Below are 26,360 nucleotides of genomic sequence, written 5' to 3' on the forward strand. Positions count from 1 at the left end.
AGATCTTAATTATCAGTGGTCAGCCCCCTTGGTTGGCAGCTGCAGGGAGGAAAATGAATCACATCATGACTATGAGAGAAGGAGACATGGATAGAGGAGGCAGGCCCAGAGAGCTTCTACCATGCCCCTCTCCCAGCCAGAGGCCCAGTGGCACCCCAGGGTGAACACAGGTCCCCCAAGCTCTATCCACATGGACCATCATGCCAGTGGTGTGCCCTGGAGATGTGCAGAGTGGCGGCCCTGGTAGACACCCACACATGTGTGGGTGGCTTCATAGGATGGCATAGGATGACAAGAAAGACATCCAGTGGGATTTACCCAGATGCCCCAGGACTACACCTGCATTTCCTTTTTGTTTGTTATTTTTAAATTTGTTGTTTTATTATGGTGAAATTCACATAATATAAAATTAATCTTTTCAAATTAAAAATTTAGTGACATTTAGTATATTCACAATGTTGTACAACGACCACCTCTACTTTCAAAACACCTTTATCACCCCAAAAGGAAAACCCCATACCCATTAAGCAGTTGCCCCATTTCTCCCACCTCCCAGCCCTTGAAAAACACCAATCCACTGTCTCTGTGGATTTCTCAATTCTGAACATTTAATCTAAATGGAATCATACAATATGCAAACTCTGTGTTTGGCTTCTTTCACTTAACATAATATTTCCAAGGTTCATTCACTTTGTAGCATGCTCTCATTTCCTGTTCCTTTTTATGGCTGAGTAAATATTTCATCATATGTATAGACCACAATTTGTTTATCCATGTCTCTGTTGACAGGCATTTGGGTTCAATCTATGCTCTGAATGGACCCAAAGCTCTCACATTCAGCTTCCCCGTGAATTAATATACCAGGTCTTGCTTCCCAGCTCTGATTCTGCCTCCCAGGTTGGACACAGCCTATCTCTCATGCATACCCTACTCTAGCCCAGCTTCCCCAGCCACATCTTTGTTCACCCTAAGTAATGCCAAATTCAATACCCCCTCTCCAAGGAGAGCTTCCTCCTCCCCAGGGTGTTCAGGCTGTCTTCAGGTGAGAAAGGTAAAGATGCTTTAACCAGAGTTCTCATTCTCACCCTCAGGAAGGAGGAGACGATGTCAGCAGATCTTCTGTTTCAAATTTGGTCTCGAGTTCACAATCCCAAACTCAATCCAGAAGAATTTGGGGCCACGTGTGGTGGCTCATGCCTGTAATCCCAGCACTTTCGGAGGCTGAGGTGGGAGGATCACTTGAGGCCAGGACTTTAAGACTAGCCTGAGCAACATAGAGAGACCCCGTCTCTACAAAAATAAATAAATAAATAAAATATTAGCCAGGTGTGGTGGCACATGCCTGTAGTCCCAATTACTCAGGAAGCTGATGCAGGAGAATCTCTTGAGCCCAGGAGTCCAAGGCCGCAGTGAGCTACGATTGTGCCACTTTACTTCAGCCTGAGTGACAGAGAAGACCCTGTCTCGAAACAAAACAAAACAAAACAAAAGAAGAAGAAGAAGAAAAACTTGGACAAAGTTATTAATTTTAAACTACCATATTTGTACATATGTTCTGATCCTCTCAACCCCAGGGGACGGCTATCTGCTAAACTGAGCCTGGCACAGAAGGTAGTGCCACGGGCCATGATTCGATTTCATTGAATGCATCCTCAGTAGATACATGTTCCACGCCGGCACCACGACATACCCAGGGAGGTACAAAAATCAGTAAGGCATGGCCGAAGGAGCTCATGCTCTGGAGGAGACACATATATGCAGGAACAGCAGTGAGACAGCAATGACAGACTCGGAGCCATAAACGGGTCTGGGAACCCCAAGGAGATGAGCTGTCTGCTGGCAGAGCTGGGGAGGGACGGCTTCTCAGAAGATGTAACCTTAGAGGTTGAAGAAGGGCGAGTAAAATGTGACCGGGATGAAGGGCTTCCTGCCGGGACTGCAAGAGCAAAAGCACAGAGTAGGGTGTGGTTGGCCCTGGGGCTGCTCTCCTGCTGCTGTGGCCATGATAATGATGCCCAGGAGGGGGAACAGAAGGTGGGGCTGGAAGGCACCAGGTGGTAGAGGGCTTGAGGCATCAGGTTAAGGCATCTGTCCTAAAGTCTCTACAGGTTTGTGACCTGAGGAGGAGGGATCATAGTGACCCGAGGAGGAATAATCACAGACCTTAGAACCTGAGGAACCTAACAAGCAGCGCCAGCTGAACTTCTGCAAAAGCCTGACTTGAGGGCAGCAATCTCGTAGAAAGGGGGTGAGCAGGCTTTGAAGGCATTCGCTCGGTCATTTCTGCATGAGTGAGAAGACACAAGGGAACTGCTGGAGGCTGGGAGCCTGGACCTCCTAACACCGTCCCCACCTCAGCACCGTGCTGGTGTCAATGTGGGCACTGGGCACAGGACTCTTGGAGAGGAAGGTGCTGTTTCAAGAAGACATGTCAGAAAAGAGTGAACAGTGCATTCAAGAATAAATGTCTGTGCCCCTGTCATGCCAGAACCAGGAAATTGTCAGGAGAGCAGTTTCCCACAGAGTCCGTCCCTGTGAGGGGACTCCCGCTGTTTGACACCCTCATGGCCATTCTGAGTTTGAGGACAGCCTCCTGAGGCAAAACATCAGTGTCTGCCTTCCCTGCCCCTGGCTGAGCCTCCGGACACTCTCCAGCTCCCGTCACTACTTGTCTCATCTCATCCAGACCCAGCTGCCGAACTGCCCGGCAGGGTCCAGCCAAGCCTCTGCCTCCTCCCTGTGCTGCCACTTGTCAGCGCCAGGCAAGAGAGATGCCAGCTTTGTCCCCAGCCTGAAAGCCCATTCGGGGCACTGGAAGATGAATTATGTTTCATTTATATCAAAGAAGCAATCTCGGAGCCCATTTGTGATCAAATTTGCTGTCAGAGAAACTTTGCTTTATCTCATTACATCTGATATCTCTTGGCTTCTTGTCCTTGAGACTATTAAAGTTTAATGTCAAATTCAAGATGAAATGAAATCTTTGCTGTATCATCTCATCAGGACCTGAGCATTCCTCCTTCCATCTAAAATTTTTTGACAACTAATTACAACGGAGGTGGGGGGAAAATGAGAGACCTACTATTCCCCTCCCATTTGCTGAAAATGCCATCATTGGAAGGGGTTGCCAACGTGCACAGTGGCAGTGTGGTGGCAGAGAATAAGGAGAGGTGCTAGTCACCACTCAACTCCTCTTCTTCGTCCCTTCACCCCAAACTCCCTATCCTCTGGAACAATGACATCCGCTTTCATTCCTAATCAGACAGAGCATTCCTGTCCCCGCACATGGTGTAGGAGAAAGCACACTGGACCAGGAGGCAGATGGGAGTTGAATGAAAGACTCTGCCAGCTACATGACCACAGGCAAGTCACCCCCACCTCTGGGCATCAGTTTCCTCAACTAAAACTAATGGATTTGGACTAGAATCATCCAGCCCCATTTAGGTGCTAGGAGGGGAAATGGATGAGCGGACAGCTGTCTGTTCTCACCAGGGAGAACAGGGGACTGTGGCTAAGAGAAGCATACATCCCACCCATAGACACTCAACTACAAAAACATTAAACACACACCAGAAAAATCACATCTGCGGGCCCTATTTACCATGACAACCCCAAGACCAGTTGATTTCCAAGGCTTGTGATTGTCTCTAACTGAGAAAAGTGCCCACAGAAAACAGGCTTCAGACTGGGAATATGCTTTTCCCTGGAAAAGAGTTGGTATTTTGATTAGTAACACTGGTTGAAATTCACCTGTATCAAACAGGACCATCAGAAGGCCCAGAGACATATAGGTCAGAGCTCCTAAAAAGCAATGTGCTTAAAAAAAAAAAAAAAAAAAAGGTTTTTAAAAAGCAATATGTTAACAACTTTATTTATTCCACAAATATTTATTAAGCATCTCATATGCTTCCACTGTTCTTGGTACTTGAGATTCAACAGTTAATTTTAAAAGACAAAAATTCTTGACTTCATGGAACCTAGATACTGGTGAAAGGAGGACAAACAATAAACACAATAAGTAAGTAATTAATTCAGCCTGTAATTTTTTTTTTTTTTTTTTTTTTTGAGACAGTGTCTCACTCTGTCGCCAAGGCTGGAATGCAGTGGTGCGTCTTGGCTCACTGCAACCTCTGCCTCCTGGGTTCAGGCGACCCTCCCACCTCAGCCTTCCTAGCAGCTGGGCCTATAGGTGCACACCACTATGCCCAGCTAATTTTTTTTTTTTTTTTAGTAGAGATGGGGTTTCAACATGTTGCCAGAGCTGGTCTCGAACTCTTAGGCTCAAGTGATCCACCCACCTCTGCCTCCCAAAGTGCTGAGACTATAGGCATAAGCCACCACACCCCACCTGTTAATTGTTAAAGTGGGTGGGGTCAAGCAGTGTGGAGGCTGCTGGGATGTTGGGTGGTACTAGGCAGTGTGCTCTGCAGCCCAACTGCCTGGGCTCAAATCCAGGCTTGATCACTAACTAGCGATGGATGGGACCTTCGTCACTTTGCTCACCTCTCTGGGCCTTTGTTTCCTCATTCACAAAACAGAGACCATTAAGGAACCTACCTCCTGGGGCTAAATAAATGTATTTATGTGAAGTGCCCACAACAGTGCCTGGCACTTAGAAAGTGCCCATATCTATTAGCATAATCATGTTTCTCTGGGAAAGCTTTCTGGAGAAGTTGAACTTGGACTAGCAGGCTCTAGCGTCCATGCCTGGGGAAGGAGTGGCAGCTGCATTCTAAAGCAGAACACGCAGCTTAGAAGACGGTCCCAACCGAAGAAATTAGGAATAGTTTTAATACACTCTGCAAACTAGGCTCCCACTTCTCCATAAATAATTCCCCAGTCTTCTCCATTCGTCTGTTCCTCCACCTAACCATCTTCAGAGGAAGTTCTTCATGAGATCCAGCTCCCATCATTTCTATAGCAAACAAATGCCAAATCTTTAGTATTCTCTTCACAGGAACCAGATAACATTTTAAAACTCAGTATGTAATGTAAGTCTCCAAAAGTTTGAAGACAACAATTTATTCCTTAGCCCTCTATTGGCTGGGAAAAAATAATAATAATCCAAATGTTTGTAGATATTTTCTTTGAAATCAGAATAGCTGTGTGCTACAGTCAATATTCATCTTTACAACAGCCCTATAAAGTAGACATCGTCCTCCTATTATACAGGCAGGCATACTGAGCTCCAGAGATTTTAAGTAACTACCCAAGGTATCCCAGCTGGGCGACAGAGCCACAACATAAATTGCATCTGTTGGCTCCAAATAACATAATGTTAACAACATACCATTTTGACTCATGAGTTTGGAGGTCCTCTCAGGTGTTAACACAATTCTAGTGAGATTTCTCACAAGAGTCTTTGAATTATGTATCCTCTTTTAGAGTATAAACTCCTTAAAAAAATCAAACCACACTCAATGTCCCTTAGGTCTCTGAATGATACATGTCTGTACAAAGAGTGACATAAGCCAGGGAGACAGTCTTTTTAATAAGCACTCCAGAGTTTACATATCCCAGTTAATGTTGTCTTTTTAAGGTGGCACCTGGGAAGGCGCCTCACATTCCAGTGATGCTGCCATGGCCATTGTTGTTGTTGTTGCTGTTTTGTTTTGTTTTGTTCTGTTTTGTTTTGTTGCAGTTTTTTATTCCTTGAAAACCTGCTCAAAGATGCTAAACCTGTACTGTTTTGAGGATACATTCAATTTCTGGAAAAAGACCCAACTTATTTGGAACAAAATCTTGCCAGTAAGGTAGACAAGTAGTTTACATTAATTTAAAAAAAAAAAAAAAAAAAAAAACCGTGTACCTGGGGCTCAATAATACTTGTTGGCCAGGTGCAACAAATATTTGGAGATGGGTAGATCACTTGAGGCCAGGAGTTCAAGACCAGCCTGGCCAGCATGGTGAAACTCTGTCTCTATTAAAAATACAAAAATTAGCAGGGCATGGTGGTGAGCACCTGTAATTCCAGCTACTCAGGAGGCCAAGGCATGAGAATCACTTGAACCTGGGAAGCAGAGGTTGCAGTGAGCAGAGATTGTACCACTGAACTCCAGCCTGGGCGACACAGTAAGACTCCATCTCAATAAATAAATATAAATAAATAAATAAATTGTTGACTCATAATGACAACAAAATGAAAATGAAATACACGTTGTTTGATTCTAAAGAAAAGAGACTAGTTTTATTCTTTGGCTCATAAGCCTTCTCTGAAAATAATTCCAGAAAAGAAATTCCAGAGATATTTTGAACAGTGGTGGGGTCACTGGAATAAGAGCAGTATATCTAAGGGAGTTGCTGCTGAAAGACAACCTACAGTTACACGAGCTCTAGATGTCAAATCAACAGACATGTAAGGAGTCCCAATTCCATGCAAGGCACAGTTCTAGACACCGTTTCGTGTAGCTAAACAAGAACAGAATTCTCGGCGCTGCTAGTCCCTAGTGGGGGAGGAAGGAGGCAAGATGCCTAGAAAAGCAATGAATACCCTTGATACAAAGCAGAACATAGACACTCCAGAAGGACTGGGGGAGGTGTCCAAGACAGGGATAGAATCTCCTGGCTGGAGGGTCTAGGAGAGACTTTGTGGAAGAGACCGCACTGAGCTGAGCCTTAAAGCAGGGCTTCAGGCTGGGCGCAGTGGCTCACACCTGTAATCCCAGCACTTTGGGAGGCTGAGGTGGGTGGATCACAAGGTCAGGAGTTCAAGACCAACCTGGCCAATGTGGTGAAACCCAATCTCCACTAAAAATACAAAAATTAGCTGGGTGTGGTGGCAGGCGCCTGTAATCCTAGCTACCCAGGAGGCTGAGGTAGGAGAATCGCTTGAACAGGGAGGCGGAGGTTGCAGTGAGCCAAGATTGCACCACTGCACTCTAGCCTGGTGACAGAGTGAGACTCTGTCTCAAAAAAAAAAAAAAAAAAAAAGGCAGGGCATCCCACCCTTTTCATCACATGGCACTCACAGAAAATGGTAACAGCTGGGTGGCTTACTGGGACACATGGACAATGCCGTCATGGACAGGAGCACTGGCCAGGAGGGGTTCCGTGGTGGCTCCCGCCATCTGGCTGCCCTCAGGGATAAGGGGAGTGAATCCTGCTATAACCTACTTCACAACACACTAGTTGGGAAGACCTGCCTTAAAGAGGGGGAAGAAATTCCACAGGTGTGTTGGGAGAAAGGGTATTGCAGGTTCAGGTGCACAAGGCAGAGAGGTGACAGTGTCAGGGGTATTCTGAAAACATGCTATTATCCTGTTTGGTAGTGGGGGCAGGGGGACCTAAGAAAGTAAGAAAGTTAAGACTGAGTAAGTAGGTTGAGGCCAGCAAATTGAGGGCCCTGAGTGTCATGTTCTAGAGTTTGGATTTGATTCCATAGTCAACAAAGATCCTTCTAGACTTACGGATAGGGAGCTGAGTGGTAAGTTCTGGGGGGAAAAAAAACCTCACACTTCTTATGGTTTACTTAAAAACAGCCATAAATAATAAACTTTAAACAAACAGATAAATCCCCAAAGCTAAGATTCAGGCCTTTTTCCTGTGTCAGGCTTAGCAGGGTGTCCCACTTAGAGAGAAAGGCCCAGGTGATTTAGAAATAAGATGAAAACCTCCAATCCCCAGTTTTATGGAAAAAAATGCTCTGAAGCTAAAAAGTAAACACCCGTGTTTCCTCAGGAGCCCAGGCCCCTCAGGAACTAGAAGCAGGCAGACTCCTTTGTGTATTTTTTGTTCATCCTGTTAGTAGTTTGAGTTGCCACTGCTGTCGTTCGCCCTGACTAAAATGAGAATAAATATACACACGGCTTATAACCAAGCAAACCACCTGCCTGTATGAGAAAGATGGCATAGTGCTAAAATAGGGCCAGGGGAGAGGACTTTTAAGATGGCTGCTAGCGTTGCTATGGAAATTTAATTCCCGACTAGAAGCAAATCCCATTCAAAAGGCCAAGAATGGCCATGTTAGGTCAAAAACGGAACATGAACTGGGGGAAAAGATTGCTTTTCAAGAGAACCAGACAATTAATTTAGCAGAGGATCCACCCTACAAAGAGAACATTACAGATACCTAACGTGAGGGATCTTTATTCTGTTAAAGTCCGATTTTTAAAAGAGCCTACAAGGGGTAAGGTGGCCAGAGGATGTTCTCCATTTCAGCAGAGAAGTTTACATGGCAGCGGGAGGGATGGAGGTGAGAGGTCAGAAAAAACTTTGCCAGCAGAAGAATTGTAAGACACTGATCTGTGTTCCTGAAGAGAGTTGTGGATGGGTTTCCCTAGGAATTCTAAAGAAAAGTAAAATTAGGTACATGTCCCGGGTGGTCCGGGTTAATGCCTTCCAACATTTTTCCGTCTAAAACCTTCAAGAGTCCACAACATCATTTTCTGAGGTCTAACTCTAACTCAAGAGTAGGAATCCAAAGTCTCTTCAACTCCCCAATCTGATGGTCTTTGTGTGCAGGCAAAAGGTGCGTGTGTGTGTGTGTGTGTGTGTGTGTATTCAACCATAAGTAGACTGCAGCTGCCTGAACAATTCAGGGGCAATGTGTGGAAAAATACTCATACCCAGGCCCACTGCCTGTTAGGTTTTGAAGGGAAGGCAAGGGTTAAAGACAGACAGACAGACAGACAGACACACACACACACACACACACACACACGGAAAGAGTGTGACTCAACAGCAAATGCAGGCTAATGCCAGAGCCCACCACTTGGGCGGGAAGGGTCTGGGCAGCATGGCTTGCTACCCTGTAGGATATTGGTAAGATGTTCCCATGATGAGGTGGTTCTAGCCCTTGTTCTGGGGAGATGTCACTGTGGTGTTCCTTGGACCTTTACCCAGCCAGATATGTTAGGGATGTTTCTTTAGTTGGGCCTTTGTCTGCCTTGTGGTCAGGCTGTTAGGCAGGATGTTTTTCCCAGTCCAAACTGCTGTGAAATGTTTCATTTTGAACAAGGTCTGCAAAATAGCAGGGAGCTTACAAAATGGTGCAGTTTGGACTAACACCTCCTACCCTTGTCTGTATTTGCTGCTTCATCATCCATTACCCTCCAGCCCACCGTCCAAAGTTTATCAAGGGAAGTATGAATTCAGTCAATCAGCAAATATTAATTGAGCTGATAGACTGAATTGGCTGAATTTATGTAAATCACTGTGTTAGGTGCCATGGGGAAAATAAAAGGCAAAAATTTTATTCCTGACTTCAAACAACTTGCCCCAAAGGAAGACCACATGTGAAAACATGAAGAGGTAGTGGGTTAGTTTAGGGGCCCAGCAGTAGAGAGTGTAAGCACTTCAGGGGTTCTGGAAAGGGAAAGCTCTTTGCTTGCTGGGCTGGCCAGAGAAGGTAAAAAGATTATCTTTTTTTCTCCCAATTGTGGTTAAACACACACACACACACACACACACACACACACACACACACACACACACACAGAGAATGTACTGTCTTAACCATTTTTGAGCATACAATCCAGCAGTGTTAAGTATCTTCTCACTGTTGTGCCACATATCTCCAGAAATTTTTCATCTTGCAAATCTGGAACTCTATACTCCTCCCCGTGACCCCCTCCCTCAAACCCCTGGCAACCATGATTCTACTTTCTGTTCCTATGAATTTGACTCCTCTAAGTATCTCATATAAGTGGAACCATATGGCATATGTCTTTTCCTGATTGGTTTGTTTCCCTTAGGATAATGTCCTCAAGGTTTATCCCTGTTGCACCATGTAGCAGGATTGCCCTCCTTTTTCAGGCTGTTAATATTCCATTGTGTGTGTAGACCACATTTTGTTTACCCATTCATCCATCCATGGATATGTGGATTGCTTCTACTTCTTGGCTGTCGTGAACGCTGCTGCTAAGTGGGTGTGCAAATATCTCTCAAATACCTTGCTCTCAATGCTTTTGGATGTATAACCAGAAGTAGACTTAATGGATCATATGGTAATTCTATTTTTAACTTTTTGAGGAATCGCCACTGTTTCCTAAAGTGGCTGTACCATTTTCCATTCCCACCAAAGTGCATAAGGGTTCTGATTTCTTCACATCATCACCAGCACTTGTTATTATTTATTTATTTATTTTTTGACAGTAGCCATCCTAGTGGGCGTAAGGTGGAATCTCACTGTGGATATGATTTGCATTTCTCTAATGATTTGTGATGTTGAACATCTTTTCATATGCCTGGTGACCAATTGTGTATCCTCTTTGGAGAAATGTCTATTCGAGTCCTTTGCCAATTTTTAAATCCAGTTATTTGATTTTTTGTTGTTGAAGAAGGAAAATATACCTTGAGCTGAATTTGAAGACAGAAAAAAGTCTGGGTAGGTAGAGACAGGCTCTTGTTGAGCCAGGAGTCAAATGACCCAATCAGAAGGCATTAAAGAAGGTGAATCTGGTGTGCTGTGTGGATAAAATGGGCAATGAGTGCAGGCAAGGTCTTCAAACCAAGATTCTCTGGCTCCTTGTTGAGGATTTGGAGAGGCCAAGGGCCCCAGACTTACATAGCCAGCTTAGCTAAACTAAACTTCTGCAGTTAAAGCAGACTTGGTTTCCTTGTTACTGTCACTACTCAAGCCTATCCCTTAGAGGGAAAGGGGTCTTGGCCTCCACTGTCACCCCAAGTGACTGATGGGGCAGTCCTTTACATTTCTAATGTTATGTCTAGTTTATCTTCTGGTATTATTTTTTTATAGCCTCCAAGTGATTGGCACCTTGGCCCTCTCCCTACCTCCTACTGGCCTGCTATGGCCAGGGCAAGAGCCCAGAGGGTAATAGGGCTGATGCAGTGACAGGGCCTCAGGTGATGGGGCAAGATCAGCCTGGCACACATCTCGCCACATCCTTGAGATGCTGGGTTGCACACTGCCCTGACTCGAGGGCTACCCCTCCAGCCAATGGATTTTATGGGCCTCTGTCTCCACTGGAAGCAGGAGAGAGTCCGGGTCTGTCAATGCTGAGATCTCTTCTGAGTGCCTGCTGTTCCATGTTTCCCACCTGGCAAAACACTCATCAAATGGCTTTTGTTGGGTGTGGAAATGCTCCTGATACACTGTCACCAACTCAGCCACAAAACAGTATTACTGCATGAGACTCCTATTAAAAGACAGAGATAAAGAGACAGTGAGAAGGGGAAGGACAGGGAGGTGATACACCTCAGATATAGTGGCTGCTTCTAGGTAGTAGAATATGGATGAATTTTTGTTCTTTGTGCTTTTCTGTATTTTCCAAATTTTTGAACATGAATATGTATTACTTTTGTAATCAGAGAAAAGGACAGCACACGTTAATTTTTAAAAAGCCTTTGTTGGGCTTTATGCTCACTTGGGCTTGGTGCCCTTGTGGATTCCACACAGAAAATTGTAGGGTCCTGGACCCTCAGAGCTTCTCATCCCAAATATACCTACTGCTCTGCCTGAAGGGTCCAGAGACAGTCCTGGGGAGCCACAGAACAGTGCTTCACACCTAACCCCTCAAGGCAAACAAAACGGCCTGGAGTGGAGGGACCAGGCATAGGGTGACAAAGGATGAAGCCAGAAAGGGAGGTGGGCATTCCTAGGGACCTGGGGTCACCTTCATCTCTTCTTTAGTCAATCCAAAAAGCCCTCAGCCTTTTGGATGAGACAGCACTTAGAAACTAGAAGGGGCTAGCCTTGCAGATGAGGCTGAGAGGAGCCCAGCGTGGGCTCAACAGGGTGTGCAGATGGCCACCCCAGCATGGCCTGGCTCCTCATGGTCATTCCTTGCTGGAGAAATCCCCACGTTTTCAAGGACTGACTCTCTCGATAGAAATCGGCTTGGTAAGGGAACCAGAATGAGTTTAGCAAGGCAGAGAGGAGGCTGAAAGACAGTATCTTGATTTGAATCGGTGGTATGAAAACCGGCAAGTCTGGGATTGTAACATCAGCCATTTCCCTTCCTACCCCAGGAGGGGAAGCATCATGGGTCCTAAAGATAGCCCCGTGGGAGAAAAGGGGCCTTCGAGGCAGCACGAGGCAAGGATAGAGATAAAGTCCTCCCTCTGCACTGCCCCTTAGAAGATAAGGTGGGCTGCTGGTGGTTTATGCATAAAAGCTGCACATTATAACCATAATCCTGGGCATTTATAGATCACCTTCCCTGCTCTCTAAGAGCTTTTATGTACCTCATCTTATTAGACAGGGGGGAAACTGAGGTTCAGAGGAAAAAAAAAAAAAAAGCAGCATGCCCAAGGGCATAGAGTAGTACAGCCAGGACTGCAGCCTGGGGCTCCAGACTCCCGAATCAGGCTTCTTTCCCAAGACCAGCTGAGTAATTTACACACATCCACTCATGTTTCTGAGCTCCAGGGGACTCTGCCCAGGGAACGGGGTGCCTGTGTTCTGGAGATGTTGTCTGAGAGCCCAGATTCTCTCTGCTTTCACTCCTAGCCCCAATACCTCCAAGTTGCCCATCTTATGTCATCAAGTTTGAACAAATCCACTCCCTACAATCTGAAAGACGTGGTTGGCCAGACAAGGTGACTCACACCTGTAATACCAGCACTCTGGGAGGCCGAGGTGGGTGGATTGCATGAGCCCAGGAGCTCACAACCAGATTAGGCAACATAGTGGACCCTGTGTCTACAAAAAATACAAAATTAAGCCGGGTATGGTAGCTTGTGCCTGTGGCCCCAGCTACTCAGGAAGCTGAGGTAGGAGGATCCTTGAGCCCAGGAGGTAGAGGCTGCAGTGAGCCGAGATCGCACTACTGCACTCCAGCCTGGGAGACAGACAGAGACCCTGTCTCAAAAAAATAAAAAAAAAACAAAAGACACGGTTCTGAGGTCCTCAAGAAGTAATCCCTAACGAGGTTCCTGTCTGCCTACAAGCCCAAGAGGATACCTGCATAACCGGCCTGCATGAGCCTTCTCGGCGCCTCAGCTTGAACAAAAGATGCCTTTGCGAACATTAGAATGGGGCGCCCCCTCCTGGCGGATGAATTAGAAGGCAAGGCCCTCGGGCTGGCTGTGCGCCCTCAGGTCCAGGGACTTCAGCTCTCTCCCAACCCAGGGGTGGGCCCTGTGCAGGACATGCAAGGGGCTTCACCCCCAAGCACCAGAAACGCCCAGAAAGCCACCCCAGGGCTGTCTCCCCATCCTCCCTCCCTGTGAGCACACACACTATTTTCTTTCAAGCTTTCCACCTGGTTGATCAGGAAGGCTCCTCACCTCACACCCCGCCCCTTGCCAATGGTCTGGATTGGATTTCCAACTCCCTATGTAGAGCTGATGAGGTCTCATTCCCACGGGGAACCAGAGCACTTTCCTCCTTCTCTGCCACCCCCACCCACCCCCTTGGAGAGCTCCTTTATGCTCTATTTTTAGTTTCTTGATTGCGAGCGAGAAGTCGGAATCAGAGAATGTCGGGAAAAGGCAGCAGGAACCAACCCTGAGAAATGGACAGCAGCATGGGGAGGGAGCAGGGGCGCCCATGGGAGGGGGAGCCGTGGCACCCCGAGAGCCTCCAGCCCCAAACTCACGGGTGCACAGGAAAGACCCGGGCGTGTTCTCCGTCCTTCTGCAGGCCAGCAGGGAAAGGGGTCTGGAGGAAGGCTACAGAGCTGGAAGGCCCTCTAGAGGCCTCCTAGCCCAGCCTGCTCCTTTCCAGAGGAGGAAACTGAGTCATGCAGCTGGGCAGTGAGTGGCGGGGCCGCAAGAGGTCCCCTGATTCCTGAGGTATCTTTCTGTGGTTCTGCAGAAGGAGGTCCCACAGCTTGGCCAGGAGCATGTCCCCCTGACTCCTCCTCAAAGCGGGTGTCACCTCCATACCATCCTGAACGGCAAGACCCAGACGGGCCTCTCTGGCAGCCCAGCCTGGCCCAGCGCAGGCCACAGTCACCCCCACAGCCTCCCGGCCACCCTCGAGTTGCCCAGTGTTCACTTTCCCTCACCCGCAGAAGTCGGCAGTGGCCCATGCATCACCTCCCTCCCGAGCAGAGACAGAAACACGCGGGGCCAGGAGCGCTCCCCCCACGCGCCGCCGCACTCCCTAAATGAATGAACTGGCGGCTCCAAAACCGCCGCGCAATTGGCAGTTATTGCTGGCAGTTTATCAGTATTAACTGATTAGGCCTGGGATGATGGATCCCCTGTCTCGCAAAGCCCGCCGCCCCACGGGCCGTGCCCCACCCTCAGCCGCCCCCAGGCAGCCTGCAAGACCCAGCTCCTGGAGGCCTGCATCAGCCTCCCGAAGGCCCCGGTCCCTCGTGCACCCGCTCCCACTCCCCACGCGCCCCTCCTTGTAAAAGAGACACATTTAAATAAATAAAACAAAATTCAAATGAGGACACTAAATCTCCCCGGCGTTTAATTGATGATCATTATGCTTGGGAACCTAAACTCTTTTAATTTCACTGCGGTGCAGGGAGATGAATTATAGAATTACAGTCGCCAATTATCAATCACGCCTTTGCTCTGCGTCTCTTGGCCGCCCATCCGGCTCGCCCTCCCTCTCGCAGGCCAGGGGTTGAAGAGGCGGGATAATAGCCTTGGAAACAGAAGCTCAGCGGGGAAGAGGGGAGCGAACCCCAGGTTTCGAGATGCCCGGTTTCTCTCTCTCTCTCTGTCATCACCTCCTTCCTAATATGCCACCTTTGCCACTTCATTTAACAAAAAGAAAATAATAAACAGCAGCAGAGAAAAGAAAACCCTTTTTCATTTAGAGCTTGGCGTTTAATTCATTTTGTTCAGGGTAAGATGGGCTGGTGGCTTCAGTCCCCACACTGGGCAGGATTCCAGTAGCAACTACTGCCGCCACCCAAGCAGCTGCCGCCCAGCCCACCTCGCTGCGGGGCATTGGAAGGAGGATGCTTCAGAGGGGCCCAAGCAGGCCTGAGTGCCACCCCGCACACAGGGCTGGAACCCCAGCTTCCACCATCAGGGACTGATTCCATTGCCCTCTCCTTCCTGTCCTCCTTTACTGTGAAAATAATAATAATAATTTGAATAATAATTTCCACCAAAGCTGTGAATGATTTGCATTTGTATAGTGCTCCGCAATTTACAAAGTGCTTTCATGTGCATTATCTCATTTGATCCTCCCAATAATCCTGAGAGAGGTCGGTAGAGCAGGTATTCTTGTTATTCAAACGTTTATTCATTCGTTTGACTAAGATTTATTGAGTTTCTACTTTATGCCAGGCCCTTGGGATATACCAACAAGAAAAAAGGAGGGCTCCTTCCTCAAGGATTTGCAATCTGTTAGGGAGAGCCTACTAAGTGAGGCCTAGGGACAAACGGTTCTACTTCACAGGGGAGGGACAGGAGGCCGGGAGGGGCTCAGCAAGCTGACCACAGTTGTGAGTGACAGGGCCAGATCGGCCCCCACATTTGCTGCATATGGCTCTAAGTATGCACTTTCCATCTACGTTATTATGTTGTCACCATTGTCTTCATTTCATCTATTTTTTTAAAAGTACCCACATAAATTCATTTCTAGCCAAAAATACATACTCATGGGTAAACAGTTGTAGGTCAGGAGAGAAAAGTTTGGGAGCCTCTGACACCAACAAATCTCTCAAGGCCAAGTGTATTCCCCCTATGTAAAGGGAGATGAGGGGTGCGCAAGCACCAGATGCCTGGGTCCTCCTTGCGCACCTGGCACCCGAGGTTCCTTCCTGGGATTTTGCTTTGAAAATTCTGGTCAAGTTTTCATGGTTGATTGATTGGTTGGTTGACTGATTTGTTGTTTATAATACTGTTTTATTCCAAAAAGGATTCTAGGTGGACCAAGAGTATGCATTCTCTCCTAGAGGAGTCGAAGGATAAATGCAGTTTGCCCACTTGTCAATCACTGCTCTATTCACTTACCAGACCCATCCCCACATTTAGTCTATGAATGGAGGCCCAGTGTTCGCAGTCTGACTCTGGTCCATGGCTTCTTAATCACCTCAGACCCTCTGCCCACAGGGTCTAATGGGGGTAGAATTAACCTTGGCCGGGTCACTTAGCTCAGCCCCACTGCAAAAAGGCTGGGTCCTCAGAGTCCCTGAGCTAGTGACCCAGGCAAGGAAGCACAGAGCTAGGGGACACTCGGCAGAGCCAGATCATCATCTTCACCTCTTTCTGCAGAGCTAAATATCTCCAAGAGGAGGTCCTGCAGGGATTGCAGCCTGGGTCAGAGCCCACCAGTCTGCCTGGCCAAAGCCAGGACAACTCTATCCTGTCACCAGCTGGCTTCCCTGGGCTCTAGGCCACTGGCCTCCAGCCACGGGCCAGGCACCCAGCCATGCCAGGGAGCCAAGCAGCCCTGGCATGGACAACCCTGTAACATTCTTGTAGGTCTTGGAAGGCTGAGATGGAACCAGGACACTCTGTTGAAATTATGTCTCCATCCTTAGGTAGGGAAGGCCTACCAACCATTTCCTGGCCCTGCGGCCTTCCTTCCAAACCACATCCCACACCACTACCTGTCCCTGCCCCGTGCCTGGTCCCACGAGGACAGGGGAAGCTTACCCTTCAGCTTCTGCCGCCTCCAGACCTCCTGCCCTCCTTTCACACCATTTTGCATTCACGTTTAACTTTGTCCTTTTATACCTTTCCAAGCCCTGCCTCTTATGCTCCATCTCCAGCCCTGCCTTCAAAACCCACTTCAGCTATCACCTTCTCTGAGAAGCCCTCCTAACTATGCCACCACCATTACCAAACCAGAGTTCATCTCTGCCTCCTCTGTGTGTCCTGGGTGTCTTGCACAAGCTTCATTCAGTTAGTCTCCCTACCATGAATTGCAGGGCAAGTAATCTGTCTACACATCTGCTTCTCCTCTGTGCTGTCACTGCCTTCAAGGCAAGGCCTGTTTCTGTCATTATTGCATCTCTAATACCTGCTACAGCACCTCACCCACAATAGGGCCTCAACTAACATTCACAGACCCAAAGCCCTGTCCTGGGGTGACCAACTCAGCCTGGTTTGCCCAGGACTCCCTCACTTTTAGCAATGAAAGTCCTACATCCTGAGAAACCCCTCAGTCTCTGGCAAACTAGGATGGTTGGTGCCCCTCCTCTGTGCCCGTCACTTGGAGCTGAGAGTCGGAGTCCTCGAGTAATGTGAGACCTGTCTGCAAGGCTGTGTTATCCAAGTCCATGATGACTTCGAGGCAGGGTGAAGCACCTCCAGGCATAGTTTCCACCATAAAGGCCTGAGCATCCAGAGAGTTCCAGAATGGATTCACGTGACTCAGACTTTTTCAGAAATGGAACACTTTGGAAGCCATCTGGGATAGGAAACTAAGGCCTGGAAAAATGGAAAATGGCCTACCCACGAAGGCACTGGAAGACGGAAAGACACAGCAGAGTGACAGAAAGGATACTAGACTGGGAGTCCCAGGACTTACAGGCCCAGCTCCACCATGACACAAGCTGCCTTCACCCCTGAGAAAAAGAACACACTGGGCAGATGTAGCCCACCTGCCTCCATCCAGGCAGGACGAGGGGAACTAGCAGTTAATGAATCCTCTGCTCTGTGGCACAAGCTCTCCACTCATTATTTTATTGAATCCTCTCAACAACACTGTGTCGTTTTACAGATAAGAAAACCAAGGCTCAGAGAAGTCAAATGATTTTTCTAAGCTCAACCAGCTGATGGTAGTGCTGGGTTTCTAAATCAGCCTTTCCATTACACCACCAGGCCTTTGATTGTTGTGGTTCAAGTTCCTGCAAATCCAGCTCTCTTTGGGTCCCAAAGTAGCCAGATATCAGGTGCCCCGTTGTTGCTGAATCAGACGCTCAGCATCAGGGAGAGGAAGGAGATCCCAAGTGGCACCAGGCTGTGGGTGTCCACCCTAGGACAGAGAAGGGCATGGGCAGAGCAGGCAGGAGGCCACTGTCCACAATACTCCTCTGAAACCCAGATCTCAGCGGGGAGAAAAAGGAAGAGCTGTTTAACAATTAAACCTATTTTGTTCAGAAAGAAGTGAAGGGAAATATTGCTGGGGATGGAAAGCATGAAAGGAAGACGCAAAGGAGGAATGAATAGTCTTTGCAGCCGATGAAAGGAGTCGGGGCAGAAGTGCGGGTCGTGGGTGGCCAGGGGGAGGAGCCTCCCGCCACCTCCAGTTTCCACCAGCCAATGTCCTCGCAACACTCTACTACCCTGGGCGCTGTGTGTCTGCAGATGAATTAGACACAGGCTCTGCTCTGCAGACACCGCCACCCACTCTAGAAGGGTCAGCACTACCCTTGTTTCTTAGACACCCCCCGCTTCTTTCTAAAGTCAAACCTACAAGAGCAAGGGCTGAAAACTTGCTTCTAGCTGAGCCCATGAAATGGCCTTGCCCCAGTTCCTGTCCCAGTCCCAGCAGATGGTCAGAGGCTTCCACAGCCACAAGAAGACCCTGCTACCCGGCCCCCAGCAGCTTGACTCCACCCCCTTCCTGGAATACAGGGTGGCATCAGCTGCCCAGCCAGGACTGGGGAGCCTCTTGAAGGGGACCTGCAGGGTTCCTGTCTAGTTTTGAGCGAGCCTCAAAGGTGACAGATGAGCTCATTAACCTCAGGAGCCACCAGCCCAGTCCCACCTGTTCTCCCCCATCCCCTGCTCCTCCCAACCTATCTTTCTGGCCCAGGCCTCCGTATCTTCTTTGCAGCCTCAAATAGCTGTGTTTCTGAAATGTAAAGCGCAGTTTCTCTTCTAATTACAAAAATAACAGCTGACAAACACATGCCAGAGACCCCCTCTTTTCCTCCTAACAGCCCCATTAGGGCAGATCCTGTTATCTTCCATGCCCTCTCCATATATTTTATGGAACAGCCTCAAAAGTACTCTGTGTCTTGCTCTCTCTCGCTCTCCCTCCCTCCCTCTCTCTCTTTCAAGGCAATGGCTTTGTGAAAGCTGAGGGGGAAAATAAAGCCTTTTACTAAAATGTCACTCTGGGAAAAGGGGGGGAAGTTTTCTAATAGGCCATCGAAGGCTTGCTTTTTTTTTTTTAAAGTGTGATAAATTTGGCCTGTCTTAAAAAGACAGCTCAGTGTTGCTTATCAACTGTGATTTGACCAGATAGCCGTTTCAAAAAACAGACACTGGTCTTTTTATAATAAATGAAAGCAATAAAGCCAAGAGCTGGGCCAGAACTATAATTAAGAATCAGAAGCTAAAAACAGTGGTGTGTCCATGGAGGGCAGAGTCCTGTCTTTGGGCAGGAGGGAGTGGGCAAGACCGGCCGGAAATCCTGGGATCATGACAAGGGGGTGCTGGGGGCAACACCCCATAGGATGAGGAAGGCGGCTGCTCTTGCTCCAGGTCAGGGAGATGTCCCCTGTGGTACCACTGTCCCCTTCTCTCCTCCTCTCACTTTGGGAGCCTTCCTTCCCTGGACAGATGGGCCTATGGGTGGAGAGGAGGGGCGAGGAGAGGCTCTTCCCCACCCCCAAAGCCAAATCAGATGCCTATTTGAAATTCAGCCAGAAATCCCCCTCCTTGCTCTGTCTGTGCACAATAAACATCCCAGACTCGGCTACTCCTAAAGAGCTGTCTGTTTAACACAATCTCCATCTCAAGCGGCTGTTTTGCATTTCCTTTTGGCTTTATTAAAACTGATTTTCTATTTGCACTATAAAAACTGATCTGATTAAATTTCCATTTTTCCCCAAAGAAAAGAGTCTCCTCTCTCTCCCTCTCTCTTTCTCTCTCTCTCCTCTCTCTCCCCTGTTTCTCCTTGCCTTCCTCTCTTTCCTCCCTCCCACTCTTCCTTGCCATTCCTTTTTCTCTTTCCCCAAACAAATAATTCTTGATTATTCTCCCTCGTCATCTTTCTCTTCTTCCCCCACAGGGTCCCTGGCAGTTTCCATGGGGATGGCCATGGATGATGCTCCTAGGGAGGGAACAGAAGGGAGCTCCCACCCAGGGAAGCTGGAGCAGGGCAGCGGGAGGCCAGTGGGGCATCCTCTGTCCCAGACATCCCCATGGGCACCTCACACTCAGGGAGAGGGTGGGGGGTGGATGGCATCTGGTGCTGCCCTCAAGCTCCACGTGCTATGGTTTTAACAAAGTGAGGGCTGTGGGTTCAAACCTCTCATGGGCCACACAATGCCCTCCTTGTGTTCAGGGCCCCACCCTGGCTGAGCTGTGTATGACTAAGAGCACAGGGGATGGTCCAGGAGGCAAAAGAAGACTTACAAACCCACCATCCCCTATGAGAGGCCACACCACTTAGCTTTGCATTTTTGCTTTTCTCTCTTTCTGGACAACAGAGGACCTCCTGTCTTTGTCATCTCTGCGTAATGACAATGACTGCCATCACTCATCAAAGACCCACTATGAGGTGTGCACCAGGTCAGGGCAAAACACACACCATCTCTATGATTCTTACTCCCACTCCTGGGGAGACCATCTCAGAGAAGTTAGCGAATTGGTACATGGGAAGAGGCAAGCCCAGGAGTACCAGCTCCAGAGCCTGGGTTTTAACCACTGCACCACCCTGCCTCATGGAAAGAGGGGACCCTTGTGCAGGACAAAGTCACAGTGCCCAGAGGCTCTACGGAGAAGAGCTCAGGAAGGCATCTCAGGTGAGAAGACTGGCTGATGAAGCACTTCCGCTCCGCTCTGTCCTTCCAAGGGCCACCCCGCCCCAGGTTTCCTCACTTGCTGGGATTCCCCTGACTCTCCTCTGTTGGTCCCCAGGATGTACTCCTGCCCTTAAAACTCCATCCTTTCCCCTTGATGCAGCTGAGGCAAGCTGGTATTTAAGAAAGATTTTTTTTAATGTTTAAGGAAAACAAAACATAAAGAAAGATAGGAAATACAAACATCAGGCACCAGCTTATTTCCCACTGCACCAGTGCACCTGTGTATTATTAGTAATTATTGAGGAATGAGTGAGTGAATGAATGCATGCATGAATGAATGAAGAGCTTACTTGCTTACTAGCCAAAGCAAAAAAGGCACTGCTAAGCTTGTCTACACAACTGGGGCTGTCCACTCAGGGCTGGATTCCAGTGTAAGAGGCCAACTGCCCCAGTCTAACAGATAGAATGGCAGGTGCTTGATTTGCACACCAGAAAAGCCCTCACCTGTCAGGTGAGACCCCTCTCCCACACTCAGGGGTGGCATTCCTCGTGAAAGCCACCCAGTATAATACTTACCCCTGCAGAAGCCATCCAATAAGAAGCCATGCATAAGAAGAAATCACACAGATTCCTAACCATTCATCCCTAGTTACTGTCCTCTCTGGATCTAAGTCAGGATGTCCAGACCCACCAAGTCCCTTCAGGCTCCCACCCCCATATCTTGGTTCACTCTGGCCCCCAGCAACTGGGGCTCTCTTTCAACCACCACTGGTTGCACGTGGACCTTGTGCGAGACCCAGGGAGCCTTGGGCTGGCCGGCAAATGCCCTGGCCTGCAGACCAACGGAAGAGGTGAATTATGCCCCAGATAACTATGACACAGGTAGCAGGTGGCAGCTGCAGAGGAGAGCCACAACCATAGAGAAAAGTGCTGTGGACACTCAGCAGGCAAGAGACTTTTCTTCTGCGGGGGGGAATGGGAAAGTCTTCGTGGAAGAAGCCTGTCAATAAGTCCCCATATTCAGAAACATAAAGAAGGATTTTCCAAGCAAAGGGACCACCTGAGCCAAAGCATGGATGCTGAAAAGAACAGGAGTGACAAGCCACTCAGTTTGCTCCGTGCAGGGTGTAGCAAGGGGGACAGTAGGAAAGAACACCAATGGTGGGCTGGGCCAGGACACAGAGGGCTTGGATGTCACGGTGCAAAGGGAGCCCCTGGGAGCCAAGTGCCTTTCTCCTTCAACTTCGCCTGTCTAATCCTCCTTGCCCTCCAATGTGCAGTTGAAAGCCCACTTCCTCCAGGAAGCCTTTCCTGATCTCTCCAGGAGGGCTCTGTTCTCTGCTAAGCTCCTCTGCACTTACAGTCAACACCACTCACTGGACTTGAAGAATTAAAGTCCTTCCGGGTGCCGGCCTGGCAGAACCACTGTCACCAGGACAGCAAGCTCCTGCTCTCCCCAGCATTTGACCACAGCTCCTCCCTCCCTCTCCCACCCATCTCCTGCTTGCTGACTTCTGCCTGCCCATCCTCAGGGGTGAGCTTCAGGAAGCCTTCCTTATCCTAGGCCTGTCATCTCTGGCCCTACATCATCCCATACTTCCAACATCCACACCACATGAACATCCCTGCTCATGCCTCTTTCTCCTCCACCAGAGCATGGGCTCCTCAAAGGCATGGACTATTTCCCTGATCCCTACATTCAGTCTACCCAGCACAGTGTCTAACACAGTTTGGGTCTTCAACAAATGTCTGTTAAATGAACGGACAAACAAACGAAATAGTACCTTGTGCATATCTCGCATTGTGGTTTTGGTTTGCTGTGTAACCCCCGTGGAAACATTGTTCCTTCAGTTTGCAAGTTCCCTAAGGGCAGGTGCCTATCTTCATACCCTCAGCATTTAGCACAGTGCTGTGGTTACACAGGTGTTCCCCACCTTTTTGACCAAGAAATCTGGATCATGTGGTTTGAACTAAGTCTTGTACTCGAAGTCTCAAGAAGCTTCCCAAAAGAAGCAAAGCATGTTTCTGCAAGTAGGGATGATGCAGCCCCGTTGGAGGCCTGAGGTAAAGAGAGCGACCTCCGGAGCCCAAGCCCCATGAGGGCAGGGGTCTGTGTCTGCCTTGTCCACTCCTCTGTCCTGTGCCTGGCATATAACAGGTGCTCAGAACGTACTTGCAAAAAGAAATGTGGTCATGCTCAGAAAGCCACCTCGACAACTATAAACAGCATATAAAGGTTTCTTGTGATAACCGTCTGGATACAGGAAACTAAACAGAGAAGAATGCCTGAAAAACAGAATGCTGGGGGTGGAGCGGGGAGCAGTGGTTTGTGGGAGAAGATGCTGAATTTGGTTCTAGACATTTATGGTGACAGCAAGACATTTAAGAAGAGATGTCCTGCAGGGTGCTGGATTTATGAGACTACAATTCTGGTAAGAGGTCAAGGCTGGAATGAATATTTGAGTGTCTTGGCATAAAAAAGAGAGGAGCTACAAATGAACTCCTGCAGGAAGTGAATCTAGCAGCAGGAAGGCAGCACCAGTAGGGATCTTGAGGGACAGACCCAGGATGGGGGCAGAAGTGCAGCCAAAGAGACTAGGAAGGCACAGCCAGGGAGGTGGAAGGCAACCGGAGGACAGTGTGCACATGAGGTCCAGGAGGATAAGCCAACTCCTGCTTGCTTGTGGGATTTTTCCCATCTTCTGACAGCTTTCAGCTCTCCTCTTTCTCAGGAACAGTGTCATCAGATCCTGCTTTAAAACCTGGCTTAGCTCTGGACTCTTGTTCTGCAGGTTCCTCCGCCGCTGCATACCCACTCGTCTTCCCTGCTCTCCTTCCCTACAATCAGGCCACCAGTAGGACCACACAGTATCACGGGCCCCTAATATATCATAGATTTTAAGAAAAAAAAAAAAAGACTTACGAAGCATCACATCCCTCACTCTCATGCTACAGATAAGGCCCAGAGAGGGAGCTTAACTTGCTGGAAGTTGCACAGCTAGGAAGTGGCAAGCAGGACTAGATGTCAGGTCTCCAGTGGCCCAGGCTAGTGCTTCTAGGTTTCTACCCAGTGCATTTGACAGAGGAAGCGGAGACCCAGAGGGAAAATATGACCTGCCCAAGATTCACAGCTGGGCCAGGCTGGGGCCAGAATCCAAAGACCAGATTTCCAGACCACACTCTTCCCCTACTGCCTGCTGGTGTCCCAGCTCCTCAGGCCAGCCTCGGTGCCCACAGTGCTCCTCAGACCAGGCAGATGCAAGCTCACAAGTCTAGACTGCAGGGCAAAGATCTAGGGCCCACACCCTGACTGCTCCCCTCATCCATAAACCTCTGCTCAGAAAAGTTCCCCAAAGACAAGTCTCCTTTAAGGGCAAGGCCCCTCTTGCTCTAAGAGCAGTGACTCTTAACCTCACTTCATCTACACCTAAAATCTGGGCCATTCCAAAGAGACAATTACAAGGCCTTTACCGTCCCCGCACCCAGAGCTGCTGGCTGCTTAGAAACCCCTGGCCCTTCTTGTCCTGAAGCTGCCAATTTCCTCATCAGTATTTTATTTGTCTGTTTTGCTCATTTTTAAGCTGGTGGCAATTGCTATTTAAATTGTTTTGTAAAGTGTCTTTGCATTTACAATGCCGGCTGTCAGCAGCCCCACAATAGGAAATGAGATTTGGCATCAAAGGCAAAGACGCTACTAAAATACATTTTAATAAATACGTAAATCAATTAATCAATCACCCATCCAGGGAAGGAGCTTCAGGAACACAGACAGGCTGGCTGAGAGGGAGAAGGTGAGGAGAATGTGGGGTCTGAGGTGGCAGAAGAGGCTCCGCAGGCACTGAACTCAGGGGTTCTAGGCACGTCGTGGGCAGCCAGCCCCACTTCCAGTCTGGGGCATCTGGCCTCGCCTGGCCTCCCACACTCCTGGCTGCCTAACTGGGCTCCACATGGTCTTGCCACAGCAGCCCTGATCAGGAAAGGGCAACAGGGTCCCAGTGAGGTACAGATAAAATGAGCTTTAGGGCTAAGATTGAGGAAACCAGCCCTCTGGTTGGAACTCCCACTACCCCCGATTTCTTCTCCACTGATGCTGTTTTCTAGAGAAGTCAGAGATTAGAAAGTGCTTGCAAGGTTTATGTCTGTAAGTTGGACCAGCCTGGAGGATTAGCATCAGAAAACGTCAGGAAGAAATGACCAGCTGTTCTCTCTATTCCTGAAAGGGTACGAAAGGAAAGAGGCTTAAGTTGTCACAGGCAGCTGGGCGGGGCATCTGGGTGGGGGGGTGGGGACAGGTCGCTCTTGGAAAGGGTCCTGACTAGGAAAGTAAATATGACTCTGGGGACAGGATGGAGGGGAGAGAGAAGGGGGCTACTAATCAGTAGCTTTTAAAGCAGGAACCCAGCCAGGAGCAGTGACTCATGCCTTGTAATCCCAGCACTTCGGGAGGCCAAGGTGGGTAGATCACCTGAGGTCAGGAGTTCAAGACCAGCCTGGCCAACATGGCAAAACTCCATCTCTACTAAAAATACAAAAATTAGCTGGGTGTAGTGGCACATGCCTGTAATTCCAGCTGCTCGGGAGGCTGAGGCACAAGAATCGCTTGAACATGGGAGGCGGAGGTTGCAGTGAGCTGAGATCGTGCCACTGTCCTCCAGCCTGGGCGACAGAGTGAGACTCTATCTCAGTCAATCAATCAATCGATCAATAAAGCAGAAGCCCAAACATACACTGTATCAGATGAGCAAGACTGGGGTGTCTGATTGTAAGGGGGCTGGGCCACATGGTCACAGATTCTCAGCTTGCACCAAGGTGTGCTATAAGTGGCATGATTCTGGCCAACAGAATCTGAGCTCAGGCTGGCAGATAAAATCTCCAAGCCTGGGCTGCCTAGACCCCGCAAAGCCTCCTGCAGCCCATGACGTATGGTTTGCTAATGAGCGTGCCTCAGGGTTATAGTAAGGTGCATCCTCACATGACTTTCAGTGGGACCTTGGGCAAGTCATTTTCGCCTCTAGGCCTCTGTCTACTCACTAGACAGTGCAAGCAGGGATTGGGCAAAATGAATTCTAAACTTGAAAACTCTCTGACTCACTTTCCCCATCACTGTGGACATAGAACCAATGTCTTCCCATTACAGCTGCCAGCCCTTTCTTGGCTGTCAGCATAGTTTGGTCTGACCCTGAAGACTAGGTAGACCCATCTGAGGGGTATAAACACCTCCACAACCCAGGTTATGGAAAGAATGGTGCAGATCCACAGAGGAAGCCACAGGCTCCAACCCCAGCTTCTCTCCCAGCCTCGTCCTCTGCACTCAGTCCCAACTCCCATCCCAACCTCCTCCCCTGGAAGAGGTATGCCCTCTGATTGAAGACCTGTCTGGCCACCAAATAACCTTGTTTTTTAAGCTGATGCCACCTGCACCAGAGGGCAAACATTCCCTTCAGGGCTGAGAACATGCACACATATCTACTCTGTGTGCCCAGGTGTGGACGCAAATGGCAAACACGTGGGTCGCGTTTCAAGAGGACGCAGAAATGCATGACTTTAGGCCTCTCTGTGCACATTGCTGTGTGTATAAATATATGGCCCTCTGTTGCTCAGAGTGTGAAGACTCAGGCAGGTCCATCTACATGCATGCACATTTTGGTGGGTCTATGTGAGTATGTGAATGGTGCATGATAGCCATGCTTTGAAACACACCTGTGGCCAACACAGGCCACAAGCCAGGCAGGGGCTGGTGGGTATTTCTGTGTTCAGAAATCTTGTTCATCTTTCTCTCATCTCTGGGAAACTCTATTTCACAACATTGCCCAAAATCGCTGCTATGCTGGCGGCCATCAC

The sequence above is a fragment of the Pongo pygmaeus genome, chromosome 9 (genome assembly GCF_028885625.2).
Source record: "Pongo pygmaeus isolate AG05252 chromosome 9, NHGRI_mPonPyg2-v2.0_pri, whole genome shotgun sequence".
Classification (NCBI taxonomy): domain Eukaryota; kingdom Metazoa; phylum Chordata; class Mammalia; order Primates; family Hominidae; genus Pongo; species Pongo pygmaeus.